Source organism: Cydia splendana, chromosome 23 (genome assembly GCF_910591565.1).
Source record: "Cydia splendana chromosome 23, ilCydSple1.2, whole genome shotgun sequence".
Taxonomy (NCBI): Eukaryota; Metazoa; Arthropoda; class Insecta; order Lepidoptera; family Tortricidae; genus Cydia; species Cydia splendana.
Genome location: NC_085982.1, coordinates 3,020,429 through 3,037,091, shown reverse-complemented (window position 1 = coordinate 3,037,091; position 16,663 = coordinate 3,020,429). Strand labels below are relative to the sequence as shown.

The following is a 16,663-nucleotide window of genomic DNA, read 5'->3' as shown; positions in this document are numbered from 1 at the left end:
TTGGAATCTATTTTAAACATTTTTTTACGTAAAAGTTGTAGTACCCTTGTTAATTAATGTAGTAGATACATTCCTACTTATACAATTTTTTTTTTTTTTTTTTTTTTTTTTTTTTTTTTTTTTTTTTTTTTTTTTTTTTAGGGGACATCTTACACAGATCAAACCTAGCCCCAAACTAAGCAAAGCTTGTACTATGGGTACTAGGCGACGATATACATACTTGTATAGATAAATACATACTTATATACATAGAAAACAACCATGACTCAGGAACAAATATTAGTGTTCATCACACAAATAAATGCCCTTACTGGGATTCGAACCCAGGACCATCGGCTTAGCAGACAGGGTCACTATCCACTAGACCAGACCGGTCGTCAAATGAAGTATAAACTACTGCCTAATATGAAGTAATAATTATAATATAGTACTTATTAATTATAATAATTTCTATCTTAAAGTCTCAAATGGTTTTTTTTTAGAATAGAACAAGATTTTTTCAGAGTAATGAAAAAAAGAAAAACAGAGGATTTAATTAATTTGTAATCAAAAATTACAAACCAGCTGTAAAAAAATATGTTTGTTAGCACGACGTATTAATAGAAGCGTGTAATTTATTTCAGATTATTTAATCTTAGCACTGCTAATTATTTGTAAATTTTAACCAAAAAAGATATCGACGAGTTCGGTCAAAAATAAAATTGGGCATTCTTAGGAGTAAAATGAATATTTTGAGCTTTTTTGCAAAATTTGTTAAAATTTTTTAAAGTGCATTTTAGTGACTTTAGACAAAGTTTACATGAATAATTTATATTATGTATATGTAGCATCAAATTAATTAGTATATTTAAATAAGGAAGACGATGAATAAGTATGTTTCAATTAAACTTATTATTGTTATTAGATATAGAATTAAGTATTATTAGAAAAAAAACACCTTTGTACTGTTTATTCTGAATGATATTAGAGAGCACTACATTTTATTATATTATTTTAAAAATATATTAATAATAACTAGTAATTACAAGCGTACCATTTTTGCTGGTATAGGAGCATTTTCTTTATCCTGAAAAAAAAAAACGTAGAAAGCAATATAATCATAAAATAAATAATCTCGGTTTTTGTTGCCAGATGTTGTTTTGTTATACAAAGATTGAAAAAGACGAGAATTGGAGAAAGTAGAGAGCAGGAGTTTTACACACAAAATAAATATACGATACGTGTTCGTGTGACTCAAAGTTCCAAAAAGTTGAATTGTATTCATTTCGCCAAAATTATGTACCTACCTACTTTATCATCAATTTTCAGTGGATTTTAAAGCTGTTCCATTTGCAAAAATGCACACAGCTCGCTCTCTGTGTGACCATAACTCTCAGGTCTCAAAGATCTGTGCAATCAGCTGCGAAAAAACATGATCACATTATGAATGTGATCATGATATTTTGAAACTCGCTGTACTTTACACATACTCGTATAATATAATATTAACTTACCAATGTCTGCATCACCTTCTCTCGTAATTCTTCTTCCGAATTCAGTGCCTCATTTGTTATTCCCTGAAATGATGAATTGATAAATATAATATATACGTTTTATTATTATTATTTAAAGCACGCTTTTTTGCAATGTTTCTAATTGTAACAACTAGATATTTACTAATAAAAAACCGGTCAAGTACGAGTCGGACTCGCGTTCCAAGGGTCCCGTACATTACTTAATTTTTAACAATATATATTTTTAAATAATTTTTATATGTGAAACGCGAGTGAATTGCCTTTAAAAACCCGTAGGGGTCGGATCAAAAACTAAGTAATTAGTCCGACTCACGCTTGACTACATATTTCTAATAGGTTTTCCTGTCATCTATAGGTAAAGATCTATATAATCTATTTTTTTCAAAATTTTAGACCGAGTAGTTTCAGAGATAAAGGGGAGGGGATGGTAATTTTTTGCCTATTTTCTCGAATAACTTCTAAACTGTTTATTTTAAAATTATAAAACATATATATACAGGGTGAAATTTAAATCACTGGCCATATTCATTCCAGGCACTAGGTTACACTTAAGGAATCTATTTAGCGAAAAAAAAGAGTACATTTTTTTTTTAATTTTCATTTTTCAATTTTTAAATACTTTCCACGAGTCGTGGTCACCCTATTACCACAAATGTAAACAAACCTAATAGTAGGTTTTAACAACAACATCAGCAAAACCCTTATCTGACCTTCACTAAACCTTATAATCGTTGCAATAGGGTCCACCTAGTTAGTGTTGGCGATGGTAGGCAGGTTTATCAATTTCGAGGGTAGTCTAAACCATTCCGCGCTAGCGGTAAACATAACGGTTAGCATAAATGATTAGTCACTCGTCACTCGCCAACCTTAAAATAATAATCGCGCGCGTACTAAGGTTTAAAAAAATGTTTTCGAACCGGGAATATTAATTAGGAAATGGTACGGTGTTATTTATTAAGTGGTGAGTGTTTACGTGGTGCACAAAGATTATACGAAATGGAATCAGTTCCACGCCTTCGCAGACAAGGATTGAATCCAAGAGTACCATCTCGTGGGACTTTCGTTAATTGCGTCGACTTTTAATCAAATGTAAGTACATAAGATGATTCAATTTTTTAAATACGCCTGAATGCAAAGATTCCTGACCTAGTTTTTACTCATTGTTTTTAAGCCATGGACGTTTTGTTAATAATCATTAGTCAGAAATAATATTTTAGATTAAAAATGGGTTGCCTTTGCATTTTGATGGCTCTAAGCCCGTTAAAGTATGAAGGAAAAATTAGCAACTTATGTAGGTAAGCGTCTTATCTCGCTGCAATAGGGTTCATAATTGGTGACGCGATTGCAAACAGCGGGAGGGGCGGGGTGTCAATGACCTTAACTGATAAGAGAGAAGCGGGTGTAGTGGGTAGTTGTCGGTTCACCATAACGTACGAGGTTTTTAGGACAACTTGATGATGAGTTATTTCGAAAAAAATGTACTGAGCGGTATTAAAAGAAAAAACACGTGTTTAATATTTTTTCGAGTTCTTTCGGGTGTTTCAATTTGGCCAGTGAATTAAATTTCACCCTGTATATATATATATATGTGATTCTCACATTGAGCTCTTTCATTTTATATGTAACACGATATAGTTTGAAAAACTTAGTTTTTTAATTTTCTCATTTACCCCCCAAAAGTGGCCCCAATGTTTAAAATTCATTTGTTTACGTTACATGTCCGTCTTTGGGTCACAAACTTACATATGTGTACCAAATTTCAACTTAATTGGTTCAGTAGTTTCGGAGAAAACAGGCACAGACACAGTGACAGTGACAGACGGACAGACAGACAGACGCACGAGTGATCCTATAAGGGTTCCGTTTTTTCCTTTTGAGGTACGGAACCCTAAAAAGGCAGGTGATTCTAGGTCCCTCAAGTACAAGACATTTGGTAAATTGGGTCAAAATAATTTTAGTTTTTTTTTGTTTCTGATCACTATTTCACGCTTCTATTTTTGTATTTTATCAAATAAATATAAACAGTTGAGCGATATTGCATGTATTTATTTCTACCTATATTATAATTCTCATGAGAAAAATTTAAAACTGAATTCCACCTCATACAAAAACCTCCACTGAGTCATATTTTTTGGGAACAAAAAACAAGGCAAAGAAAATAATTTTGTCCCAATTTCGGACGAGGCAAAATCTATTACCTGTTTTTTACATTAAAGGTGATATTCGGATACCTAACGACTGCTGTAGCCAGTTACTGTTGCACGCGGGAGATTTTGCTATTAATTTGCTAATAATGTAGGAAAAAATTACCTACCTACTATTATTTTGCATGTTGTATTTGTGTCCATAAAACCTATGTTTCAATGTATTGCACCATCTAGGTCGGTTGTCGAACTTTATGCTTCCATCATTTTTTCTTACACTTTTCTTCTCTACTACACATTAAATATCTATTCTAATGTAAAAATTATTTTTTATACATACCACCATTATCACTCGGTTTAACTACAGAAAAAACATTAAATTACAAATATTCGTAATACCTATGTACATAGGGTAGTTTAGCCGGTTGTCGGCCAGTTAAGCAAAATTTCGAATTCAAATGTATTTTATGAACAATATATTCGACCAATCTTTGTCATTTTGTGATTTTTAGACTAAAAATATAATACACTTACCATGTTTGTATCAAAATCCGTTATTAATTACAACGTTTTGTTTGTATAATTAAAAATATGAAAAAGTAGCAATTTAGCTGGTTTTCGGACACTTTTTTTGGTTCTCGGCCGCTTGTTAACTAGTTGTCGGCCGCTGTTATTTATGTTTTTAAATGACTCTTATTTCACTATCAATAGGAATTATTTTTGAATAAAACAACAAATATTCAATGGTACAATGTATTACATTAAGGAACGTTAATGGGAACTTTTATGGTACCCACATCTCGTAAAGAGTTTTCCAAAACATACTCAAAAATATTAAAATAAGACATTTTGTAGCCTAACTAGCAGCGTGCGGAAGGTCAGATGGCAGTTATTTTCGTAAAAACTAGGCTCCTATGAGTCGTGACAACGCTAGGAAGATCATGAAGACGTTACATTAAAATAACGAAAATTCTTCGTCGCTGATAGTCAAAAACTCATCTTCTTTTTGAAGCATCTTGTTAATATAAAAATAGTGTAAAAATTATTTACTTTTCAAGGGCCGAAAACTAAATAAATTTTACTTGTTTCTCGGCCGTCATAAGTTAGCTAGGCCGAAAACTAACTTTTTATAATCCTGTTCTTGGCCGCCAAATACAAAAGATTTTAAAGCAGATTTTAACCAATTATTTGTTAATAAGCATGCGGCCGACAACTAACTACATGAATTACTTGGATACAAATAAGTATTATTTGAAATATTTATTTTGTTGGCTGTCTTTTAATAGGAAAGATTAATCAATTAAAAATTACGTGCCTCAATCCTGTTCTCGGCCGGGCGGCCGAGAACTAAATATCTTTACGAAATTGCATTTAGTTACCCGACCATCAAATTTAATCGACTTATATAAAAAAAATCGTACATTTAAATCATAATAACATAAATTCAACTTATCCACAATGCACATTAACATCAATAATGGCCTCAAACCCACGAAAACAATATTTTTACTTACCTTGAAAAAATATTGAATCACAATTTTTTTTACAAATTTGTCCAACATCCACACTTGCTAAATTGCTTTGGTGCACTGACGAGCCAATCAAAACGTTATCAAGCTAACAAATTTAGGATATGTCAATGTCAACTTAATTTATCCGACTACCCTCATTTTTTCAATAAATACGGTAAAGTTGTCATGTTATTACAGTTTTACTACCCTAGTAGCATTTTCGTTGGGGCCCACGGTGCCAACGGTAGGGAAAACGTTGGGATGAGGTTCGTTCCGTAGCCAACATTAATTTTGTATTAGCCCACCATCGCATTTACCAACATTCGCTGTGGCACAGATGCCCAACAATGGGCCTTTGTGTATTTTGGTACCGTTGGCTAAACAACGATAATATTCGTTGGCCCAATGATGACATATATCGCATTTACCAACATTGGCAGTGGCAGTGATGCCCAACAATGGGCCTTTGTGTATTTTGCTACCGTTCGCTAAACAACGATAACATTCGTTGGCCCAATGGTGACGAATACCGCATTTACCAACATTGGCTGTGGCACGGATGCCAAACAATGGGCCTTTGTGTATTTTGGTAACGTTGGCTAGTCAAGGATATCATCCGATGGCCCAATGATGACAAATATCGCATTTACCAACATTGGCTGTGGCATTGATACTCAACAATGGGCCTTTGTTTATTTTGGTAACGTTGGCTAATCGACGATATCATCCGATGGCCCAATGACGACAAATATCGCATTTACCAACATTGGCTGTAGCATTGATGCCCAACAATGGGCCTTTGTGTATTTTGGTAACGTTGGCTAATCAACGATATCATCCGATGGCCCAATGATGTCAAAAATCGCATTTACCAACATTGGCTGTGGCACTGATGCCCAACAATGGGCCTTTGTTTATTTTGGTAACGTTGGCTAATCAACGATATCTTCCGATGGCCCAATGACGACAAATATCACATTTACCAACATTGGCTGTAGCATTGATGCCCAACAATGGGCCTTTGTGTATTTTGGTAACGTTGGCTAATCAACGATATCATCCGATGGCCCAATGATGACAAAAATCGCATTTACCAACATTGGCTGTAGCATTGATGCCCAACAACGGGCCTTTGTTTATTTTGGTAACGTTGGCTAATCAACGATATCATCCGATGGCCCAATGACGACAAATATCGCATTTACCAACATTGACTGTAGCATTGATGCCCAACAATGGGCCTTTGTGTATTTTGGTAACGTTGGCTAATCAACGATATCATCCGATGGCCCAATGATGACAAATATCGCATTTACCAACATTGACTGTGGCACTGATGCCCAACAATGGGCCTTTGTTTATTTTGGTAACGTTGGCTAATCAACGATATCATACGATGGCCCAATGACGACAAATATCGCATTTACCAACATTGGCTGTAGCATAGAGGCCTAACAATGGGCCTTTGTGTATTTTGCTACCGTTCGCTAAACAACGATAACATTCGTTGGCCCAATGGTGACGAATACCGCAGTTACCAACATTGGCTGTGGCACGGATGCCCAACAATGGGCCTTTGTGTATTTTGGTAACGTTGGCTAGTCAAAGATATCATCCGATGGCCCAATGATGACAAATATCGTATTTACCAACATTGGCGGTGGCACTGACGCCTAACAATGGGCCTTTGTGTATTTTGGTACCGGTGGCTAAACAACGATAACATTCGTTGGCCCAGTGAGCACAAATATCGCATTTTCCAACATTGGCTGTGGTACTGATGCCCAACAATACCAGTTGAGTTTGCTTGTGGCGTCACTAGATGGCGTTACTCTCTCCAAACATCGAAGTTATAGTTATTTTCTCGATTATTCCGGATATAATCATAATATTTTTTTAAAGTAACTTATAAATCTAATAGCTATAACTATAAAATTTATACATAAATTTAAAAAATTGTATTTTACCAACATTTTCTCAATTTAAATCTCAAAAAACATAAATCTCGCTTACGAAGTTTCGAAGTGCGGTTAGTATATATACAAATTAGAGTGTATAGTAAGTGTACTTGCTTCGGCAGTACATATACTAAAATTGGAACGATACAGAGAAGATTAACAACAACTGCTGCCTAGCCTAGGGCCTTCATGTGGATACAACCAATGCCTACCGTAGTGTAATTGTAATATTTATCAGCAAAGGCCCAACGTCGTATTACACAACCACTTACTTAACGTAGGGTAACTGTAGGACTCGTAAACAAAAGCCCATTATATAATTAGACTGTAGGCACACTATAAATTACACAACTATTTACCTACGGTAGTATTGTAAGAATCCTACACCAGGCCCAACGTTAAAGTTACAATGTTGGCCCTTTGTGGGACAAGCTGTGTTGGGCCTTCAACCTGGTGCACGACTACCTACCGACCTACCTGACTTGCCGTTGGGTAATTGTTGAATTTGCAAACAGAAGCACAACGAAAAAATTGCCCTATTTTATTTTTTTGCAGTTGGCCCTACAGCAAGCCATACGGCCAAATGTAACAATTAACCAACCATCAAACAAATGTGTATAGGCCCAACAACGGCCCAACCAAAACCACCACCGTTGAATAATTGTATGATTTATTTAAATAGGCCCAACGAAAAAATTACTCTAATGGCCCTCTGTTGGGAATCTTCGGGAGGGCCTTTGTCGAGGGCCCTCCAGCAAATCGTACGGCCAAATGTAACAATTAACCAACCATCAAACAAATGTGTATAGGCCCAACCACGGCCCAACCAAAACCACCACCGTTGAATAATTGTATGATTTATATAAATAGGCCCAACGAAAAAATTACTCTTATGGCCCTCTGTTGGGAATCTTCGGGAGGGCCTTTGTCGAGGGCCCTCCAGCAAATCGTACGGCCAAATATAACGGTTGCCCAACTAATACGTAAACAAAGGCCCAACAAAATCCCTACAAGAAAATGCTATTAGGGTACGTAGTGGCCGAGAACCGGAGGTGGCCGGTAAACCGGCTAAACTACCCTACGACATGGTATTGAACCGGCAAGCTTCTTTGCGCATTAGGTTTGGCGGTTTAGGAACACGCATTCATGCCGGCATTCTTGTCCTCAATCCATAGCACATCTGATCTCGCAGGTAAAATCCTTAAAACAACAAACTGAGAGATCACGTACCACCTAGACCCGAGAGGCAAAGGGCCTCGGACAACTTAGCCTCCACTGCCGTTCTTAAATCTCTAATTGACACTTCGTCGGGAAGGGACCACGCAAGGCTCCTAGCTGTGTCCAGACCAGAGTCTGGCTGCACGCCAGTTGAAATAGAATAGTGCACTCAAGTTCAAAAATATCGATTCGGCAAAAGGACAAAAAATGTGAGCAAAAATGTTTTTCTCTAGTGTATTTTGCACCGTAAGAGTGGGATCAAGCTTATTTTGCATATATTACACGGTGACAGAGTGTGGAAGTATGCCAGAGTGTGGTAGTGTACCAGAGTGTGGTAGTTGCCACGCACACAATTCTTTGTGTTTCGGGTCAAGGTCATGTTGTTAAAAAATAAATGCGAAATATTTACCAGCTGAAACGAAATAAGTATATATATTTAGACGTTTTACTTTTAAAAAGTCACTTTGCAAAGTTTACCTATATCAGAAGAAGAAAATTCAGTTATTATTAGCGTCAGGCTACACTAACTCTGCAGCAAATATGATGTCAAGTGTTATTTCAAACGTCATCATTTTATACACCTCCACATTCTGTGCTATCAAATAAGCTGCAGAGTTAGCTTAGCCTGATCTGAATTGCCTTTATGTTTATAAGCAAAAATTTAAGTTCCAAAAGCAAGAAAGTTTAGAGTGAAAGAAAGTTTAATAATAGATATAAAGCAAATAATCCAGTAACTTTGTCGAATTGTGTAACCTGGCTCTTTTGCGACAAATCCGGTACTTTTGATTTTTTGCAGACATATTTATGATCTTGGCCCAATGAATAATCCAAGTTTGTGACCTCGAGCGCCGAACGCAACTTTATCAAAAATCAAAAAACCCGCGAAAATTTCGGTTTTCTTTTAGATTTGGGCGATTATAACCCTAATAGACTAATTTTTGATAGTACCTTTTCAGGACGTTTTTAAAGTGTACTAAATTGGTTACAGTACGACACTAGATTTGTCTTCCTGCTCTTAGCAACTTGCCCTAGTTGCTAAGAGCAGGAAGAAATATAGCATAGATTGGACCTGGTGATCCGACCCTTGCCCCTCCGTTTTTGGGGGGTAGGCACGGTACGATCTCGAGCTACCTGACCAAATCAGCTTTGTTTGACCTTAGGAACAATCGTGCCAGGCTGCATTGCCTGAGACAAAAGTGCATACTCACTGCACTTACTTACCCTACGAATACAATTTCAAAAAATTATAAATTTTCGGAAACTACTAGATCTACAGAGACAATGCTAGTCTAGTATTGTAGCAAATTTAGTCCACTTTAAAAACGTCTTGAGAAGGTACTATCAAAAACTGGTCCTTTAGGGTTATAATCGCCCAAATCTTAAAAATCACCGAACATTTCGCGGTTTTTTCGATTTTTGACAAAGTTGCGTTCGGAGCTCGAGGTCTCAAACTTGGACTATTCATTGGGCCAACATCATAAACAAGTCTGCAAAAAATCAGAACTACCGGATTGAACGTAAACGCTAAATGTATAAAATTACTGTATTGAAACGCAAACACACGTCACGCTATCGAATGGAATTTACACTAGCGGTGCAGAAGCTTACTAGCAGCGCGCGAATCTTTCCATTCCTTCCTCTTTGTTTACGGGTCTCTATTGTTTCCCATAAGTTTTAAATCATAATGTATTGTTTGCCCGTATTTTTTTAGTCAGTATTTGATTTTTCATAAATGCGTAACTTTTCAGGATTGCCACAATACAAACCTAACCTCACCTAATCTATCTATAGGATAACCTTACGAAAATCCTGAAAAGTTAACGGTTTCAGGATTATGACTAATGATAATCTGGCAATCATTACATTATGACTTTCAATAATTTATTAAGTCAAACAAAGGGATTCGTTTGTTTACACGCCTTTGGGAAGCGAATAGAGACTTCTACTGTAAGAATTTTCTATCTTAACGGGATTGATGTTCCACGTTATATTGGGAACCAGTAATAAGGTGCTAACTCATACTAAAGTATTTTTATCAAGTAGATATCGCTAGATAATACAAATAACAGCTGATATACACCTAGTAAATGTATAACTCTTTATAAATACCTACCTTTTTTTCCCCGGTGTTTAATTCGTTCGTCTGCAGATAAGGTAATAAGATTAGTTATTTTACAAGACTTTCTCCTATAGTTTTATTCTGGTGTCTGTCTGTAATCAAATCCTACTTGTATGACCGTCTTCCCGGTTCTCTGAACCCATGTAACTTACGCATACTGATGTAACTTAAATTATCAAAAATGGAAACCGAAAAAAAAAATAGTTAATGACTGATAACGAGTGCTAAAAAACGATAAATAACGCGAAAAAGGCGGACTTAATGCCAAGGGCACTCTCCTGCATTTAGTTCACACACAAAATGTACCTAAGTTATGTGATGTAGTAAGTTTTCTTTTAGTTTAAGCGGATGTTGCGTAGTTAAGTATTTGCTAAAACAATAGTTCGAATAATATCCATCATTATTACATTTATAGTAAGTATGTATTGTATAAATATGTGGTAGTGGTAGTTTATATATATTTTATTTATTTATGTAGTTTATATGTATAGTTTGCTTTTTTTTAATTCACTCAATAGGTATATTTCTCTCTCTGCACCAATTGTAGATATCTCTGTTTGGCCCTATGGTTGGCCATTTGTACATTGCTGTATATATTTTGTGCAATAAAGTTTAAATAAAATAAATAAATAAAATGGCGTTTTTCGGCTAAAGGTACGACTTTGTCGGTTATGGATTATCTACGACGAAGATTTATTTGGAAGCTTATCAACAAAAATCAATTAAATTGTTGAAAAATGTGAGTTCAGCGAAGGCTTGAATCAGGTAAACCAGTTTTTCAAATGCAGATATAATAAGTCAGGAAACTTATTGGTAAAGTAGCCACGTGCCACGTCTGATCACGCGCATGTCATGTAACTTGCCATACATAGCAATGTACAAATTGCAGAACATTCCCAAAAAGCGGAAACGTTCTCGAGAATGTTCTCAGAACATTCTGCAACATGGAAATTTATTGTTCCGCCATCTTGGATTTTTTCCAAAAAAAATTTTTTTGTCATAGGAATCTAGAGGCCTCTATCTCCCGCCATGCCAAATCTCAGCGCGCTCGGACCAACTTGAAAAAATTAAAAAAAAAAGTCGGCCATTTTGATTTTTTTAATGCAGTTTATTTTGTCTCGGGGCCCTCTATGACATTTGGTCGAACAACCCCCACCTATCGCGCAACGTTTAAAAGTTGCCATACAAAATAGAAGTGGCCAGTTTTCCCGCAATTCTGGCATTTTTTCAAAAAAAATTTTTTCATAGGTATCTAGGGGATCCCAAGATTCTGTGACTAAAATTTCAGCGCGCTAGGACAAACTTGATAAAAATTAAAAAAAAAAGTCAGCCATATTGAAAAAAACATGGCCGCGTCAAAAACTGCCAGGGTTCCTCTATGACATTTGGTAGAGCACCCCCCACCTAGGTCTGACCGTTTGGCCGGGCCGTCATACATTTTTCTGACCGGAAGCGGTAGACCAAAAGTCGGAATTTTCTGGGGGTAAGGATACTACACCTAAACTATCGTGAATATTCATGGTATAAAAACTACGATAAATAAATAAATTCTCGTTCTCGAGAACATTCTCAGAAGTTACCGAGAAATTCTCATGTGGAAAGTTTCGCAACTTTGGAAAGTTCTTGTGCGTGCATTGCTAGCCATACATGACTTCGTGTGACCAATATAGTATAGAAGATTTGTTCATGCGGAACTCTTTGACTCGAATAAAATGAAACCCTCAGCTATGAGGAATACGATTCAAGGAGGAGGATTCTACATTATATTTGACGACCGGTCTGGCCTAGTGGGTAGTGACCCTGCCTGTGAAGCCGATGGTCCTGGGACTCCTGGGTTCGAATACCAGTAAGGGCATTTATTTGTGTGATGACACAGATATTTGTTCCTGAGTCATGGTTGTGTTCTATGTATTTAAGTATTCATACATATTATATATAATAATATCGTTGTCTGAGTACCCACAACACAAGCCTTCTTGAACTTACCGTGGGACTTTGTCAATCTGTGTAAGATTCTCCTATAATATTTAAATTTATTTATTTATTATTTATTATTTATTATGCTTCTGTGATTATATTTCTTGGTGTGCTATTGAGTTTAGATTAGAAATGCGTAAAAAAAATATTAAAACTAATTATAGGTACCGAAAAAAATAAAAACTAAAATAAAGACAAAGACGAAGAACTAAGATAAAGACGTTTATAAACGAGAAATACTTACATTGAGTTTATATCTCATTGCACTTAGTTTTTTAATTTCGTTTTGTATCTGGCCACCCTAAAATAGAAATAAAGTTTATTAATGAACAAATAATACGTACAGAATGTTTATTTATCATCGAACTAAGTAGTAGTAGTAGTAATCACTTTATTGTACACAACACAGGTTTACAAAAATAAATTACAGTAATGGAAGTACAAAGGCGAACTTATCCCTATAAGGGATCTCTTCCAGCTAACCAAGCATTAGTATTTTGATTTTTTTTGTTCTCCTTAAAATTAAACAAATTATATTCAAGAACGAAAAATACTTAGGTGAGTGCATAAGTTTATTTATCGTTTTGTAACGACAATTAGCAATTTTCCACCCTACATTAAACTAACCTAATCTAACCGAACATGATAAATTCATCAATGTCAAATTTAACTACATGACACGACGTTCAGCCATCTGGTTAATAGTTGCGATCTATGACTTGGCTGATTGTTCTTCAGGGATTTAGGTAATTAGATGCCGGCGTTAAGTGAACGGGCTAGGCGTCAAATTAGCTGGCTGGTTTAACCAATTGGCTGCGATATCCATATATAAGATTTTTGTAAACAAAACTCATTAATGGCTCAATTGATCATGTTCAAAATATGTTTCGTGGAAAGTATGTAGGTTCCTATATGTAAATACTTTGTGGAAAGTAGAAATTAAAAATTAATAAATAAATTTATTAATAAAATTTATTTATTTGTTTATATAATAGTTATCTTAATTTAATAAATAAATTTATAAAGTTTTATTTTCTCAAATGTTTTCATTACTTTTGTAACTCCCAGTTTAAAAGTTAGAGCTGGGCTACGGTATTATGGACTATCGAAGCGATTATTTACAGAAGCATTTAGTTTTTTATAAGAGTTACCCTCATCTGGCATAATATTGTTTGTCAGAAATACACTTCGCATAACATTTATCACAGAAACACTTTTAGTCGAATGATAATTTGGCGTAACTATTACTTGGCATTAATATTACTACGCATACAATACAATACATTTTGCAGCATATTATTTAGCAGAATATTCCTTTTGCCGACTTTCGTTTGGTATAATGTTATGTACCATAAACATCCTGCAGCATACTCTTATTATGGCATAATGTTTTTTTCTGTTAGCAGAAAAGTGGGTTCAGTTATGTAAGAACTGCCACACTAATAAAATTAAACCTGTGCCAGAAAACATGGATACTTTAGGTTGGAACTACGGCCTACCATAAAAAACGAACGGCTGCCAGAATAGTAGGCTAGGTTAGGTTATAACTGCGACCTCCTATACAAAAGAACGACCTCATGCAAAAACGAACGGCTGTCAGAAAAGTAGGTTAGGTTAGAACTGCGACCTCCAAAAAAATTCATAGCATGATTGCTATCTCATGTACATATTATTATGTATCACATAATAATGCAAGTGATTAAAGTCTTTCATCTGATCAAGTTAATAAATTTATGCGACCTAAATGTTATGTAGTACATTTATCTGCAAAATCAATATTCTTTTAAAAGACTATTATGAACATCAATAGTATGCCAAAATATGGTTCTGGATCCTAAAACTCTGCGAAGTGATTGTATGCTAAATGATACTATGCGAAAGGTAATTCTACCAAACGTCATTTATGCCAATACAAAAATATGTCAAACAACTTTCTGCAACACATTAGTAAACCTTTTTAGAAACATAACTAAACGTTATTCTAAAATATTAACTACCCGAGTGTTGTACAGTCACCAAACGGGATTGTTATGCCATTTATAGCGTATATATAATTGAACAACCAATTCAGCTAGGACCCTAAATGGCGCAACAATTGCGGAGCGTGATGGTACCTTACTATAACATCGGGGCGTGACGTTGATGATTTTTTTTCAATTATTCAGTATGTAGTGAATAACCACACACTCACACAAATAAATACTTACATTGCCCGCAGTGATACCTTGGATGTCCTGAAATTCATATTGATAATTTCTATTTTTTGTTTTGTTTATATAACGTCAGAAAATTTGAAATAACAAGTAAATAGGTACACATATACAATTATACAACTCGTATGTGTCAACAATAATATTCCATTTTGTACCTCAAGGGGGTTATGAAAATACATAGAACATTTATGTAAATATATGGACAGGAATTTCGCCTCATGTATAGTATCAAGTAAGTATAATCGGTCTATGGCAAAACAAAAACGGCCGTTTTAACTTTGCACGCATATTAGATTGACGAATCTAGTAACATAAAAACTAGTTTGATGTATTCAAAAGGTACTTAAATACAAAATACAGTACGTAGCGGCCCTCTGTTTTAAATTTAAATAATCACGATTATTAGCAGTGGCGGTAATGTGCACGTTGATGGGCTCTTAAATGTAAACGATAACCCGTTTGAAATTATTTGCAATATATGTGCAAATCTCACGGAGAATTAATAACAAGCTGAAATATTATTTACTCAAAATTTACGAAAAGGAAAGACTATGTTTTTGTTACACTTTTTTTGGGAATATGGACGTACCTAGGTAGTCGTGGTAAGTATAGATGGTCAAGCAAATCTTGTCAGTAGAAAAAGGCGCGAAATTCAAATTTTCTATGGGACGATATCCTTTCGCGCCTACATTTTTCAAATTTGCCGCCTTTTTCTACTGACAAGATCTGCTTGACCCAGTATATATAAGTATCTAGCCAGTCGATACATGTTAGAAGATATATTTATTGAATATGAATACTTACAGGTGCTACACTTAAGTTACAAGATACAACTTTGCTTCACATACGAGACGGAAAAGATACCAATTATTTTCGAAACATATTGATAATGTCATCTAACAATATATGAGTCGCTTAACTTAAAACTCGGGTAAATCCATCTGTCAGATTATGCGATTTTGGTATTAAGAAAAGGTAATAGGGTAGATATTTGCTGTGAGGGTCGAATGGATTTACCTGAGTTAGAAGTTAAGCGACACATATGAAATACGTAAAAATTAAAACAGAAAATGACTTACCGTCTGAAAAAAAATAGATTTTTTTATTTGCTAGGCCATTCAGAAAAAAGAAAAGTTAGCTTGCTCCTAGGCAAGCTAGGAAAGTAACATAATTATAAAGGCCGACAAAAAAATTAATTAAAAAATGCTGCTCTGTATAAATCTGTATAAAATTACGGAAAATCATATACAGAAATCGTCATATTATATTTCTCTGAAAAATCCATCATATATAGCGTTTATGGTGGGTGCGAGTATTACATTAAACTGTGTTTTTGATTCCCAGGTATTAAAATAAATGTTCGATAAAAAATTGTATTCTCCATCTGTCAATTTTATACAAATTTGCTAAAAAACCCTTTAAATCCCTTCCCTTCAAGGAAGGATTTCCAAAGGATGATTGAGTACCTAAATTGAGAGTTGAACACCTAAATACAGGGCGTTCTTTGAACCACTAGCCGGGTCAAACAGATCACTGTGTTATGTCTTTCCTGTAGACATACACAAGAGTTAAGGGCTATAAAGGTTAATTTTCTTATTTAACCCTTATCCACGTGAAAAGGTCCTCCTTTTATTTAGAGAACTATGATAAAATCATTGCTTACATGCCCACAAGCTGTTAACTATTGCCCACAGGAGAGAAAACTAGCGTGTTATCGCGAACAGCACATTTTTCTCTCCTGTGGGCAATAGTTAACAGCTTGTGGGCATGTAAGCAATGATTTTATCATAGTTCTCTAAATAAAAGGAGGACCTTTTCACGTGGATAAGGGTTAAATAAGAAAATTAACCTTTAAAGCCCTTAACTCTTGTGTATGTCTACAGGAAAGACATAACACAGTGATCTGTTTGACCCGGCCATATTGTGCGAGGTGATTAGGTTAGGCTATACAGAACAACTTTTTCTATGGGACCAACTCCGAAATCACAAAAATTTTTTGGCCGTTTCAT

At 35.1% G+C, this 16,663-nt stretch overlaps 1 long non-coding RNA gene across 1 annotated transcript; it reads right to left on the bottom strand.

The window, feature by feature from the left end:
• Positions 1-1,015: 1,015 nt before the first annotated feature.
• LOC134801982 (uncharacterized) lies at positions 1,016-14,746 on the bottom strand. The gene is made up of 6 exons (XR_010145784.1): positions 14,649-14,746; positions 12,686-12,742; positions 10,455-10,488; positions 3,999-4,019; positions 1,494-1,556; positions 1,016-1,066 (listed from the first exon to the last, which is right to left on the bottom strand). It is a non-coding gene; the product is annotated as an uncharacterized LOC134801982 (long non-coding RNA).
• Between the last annotated feature and the right edge of the window lie 1,917 nt (positions 14,747-16,663).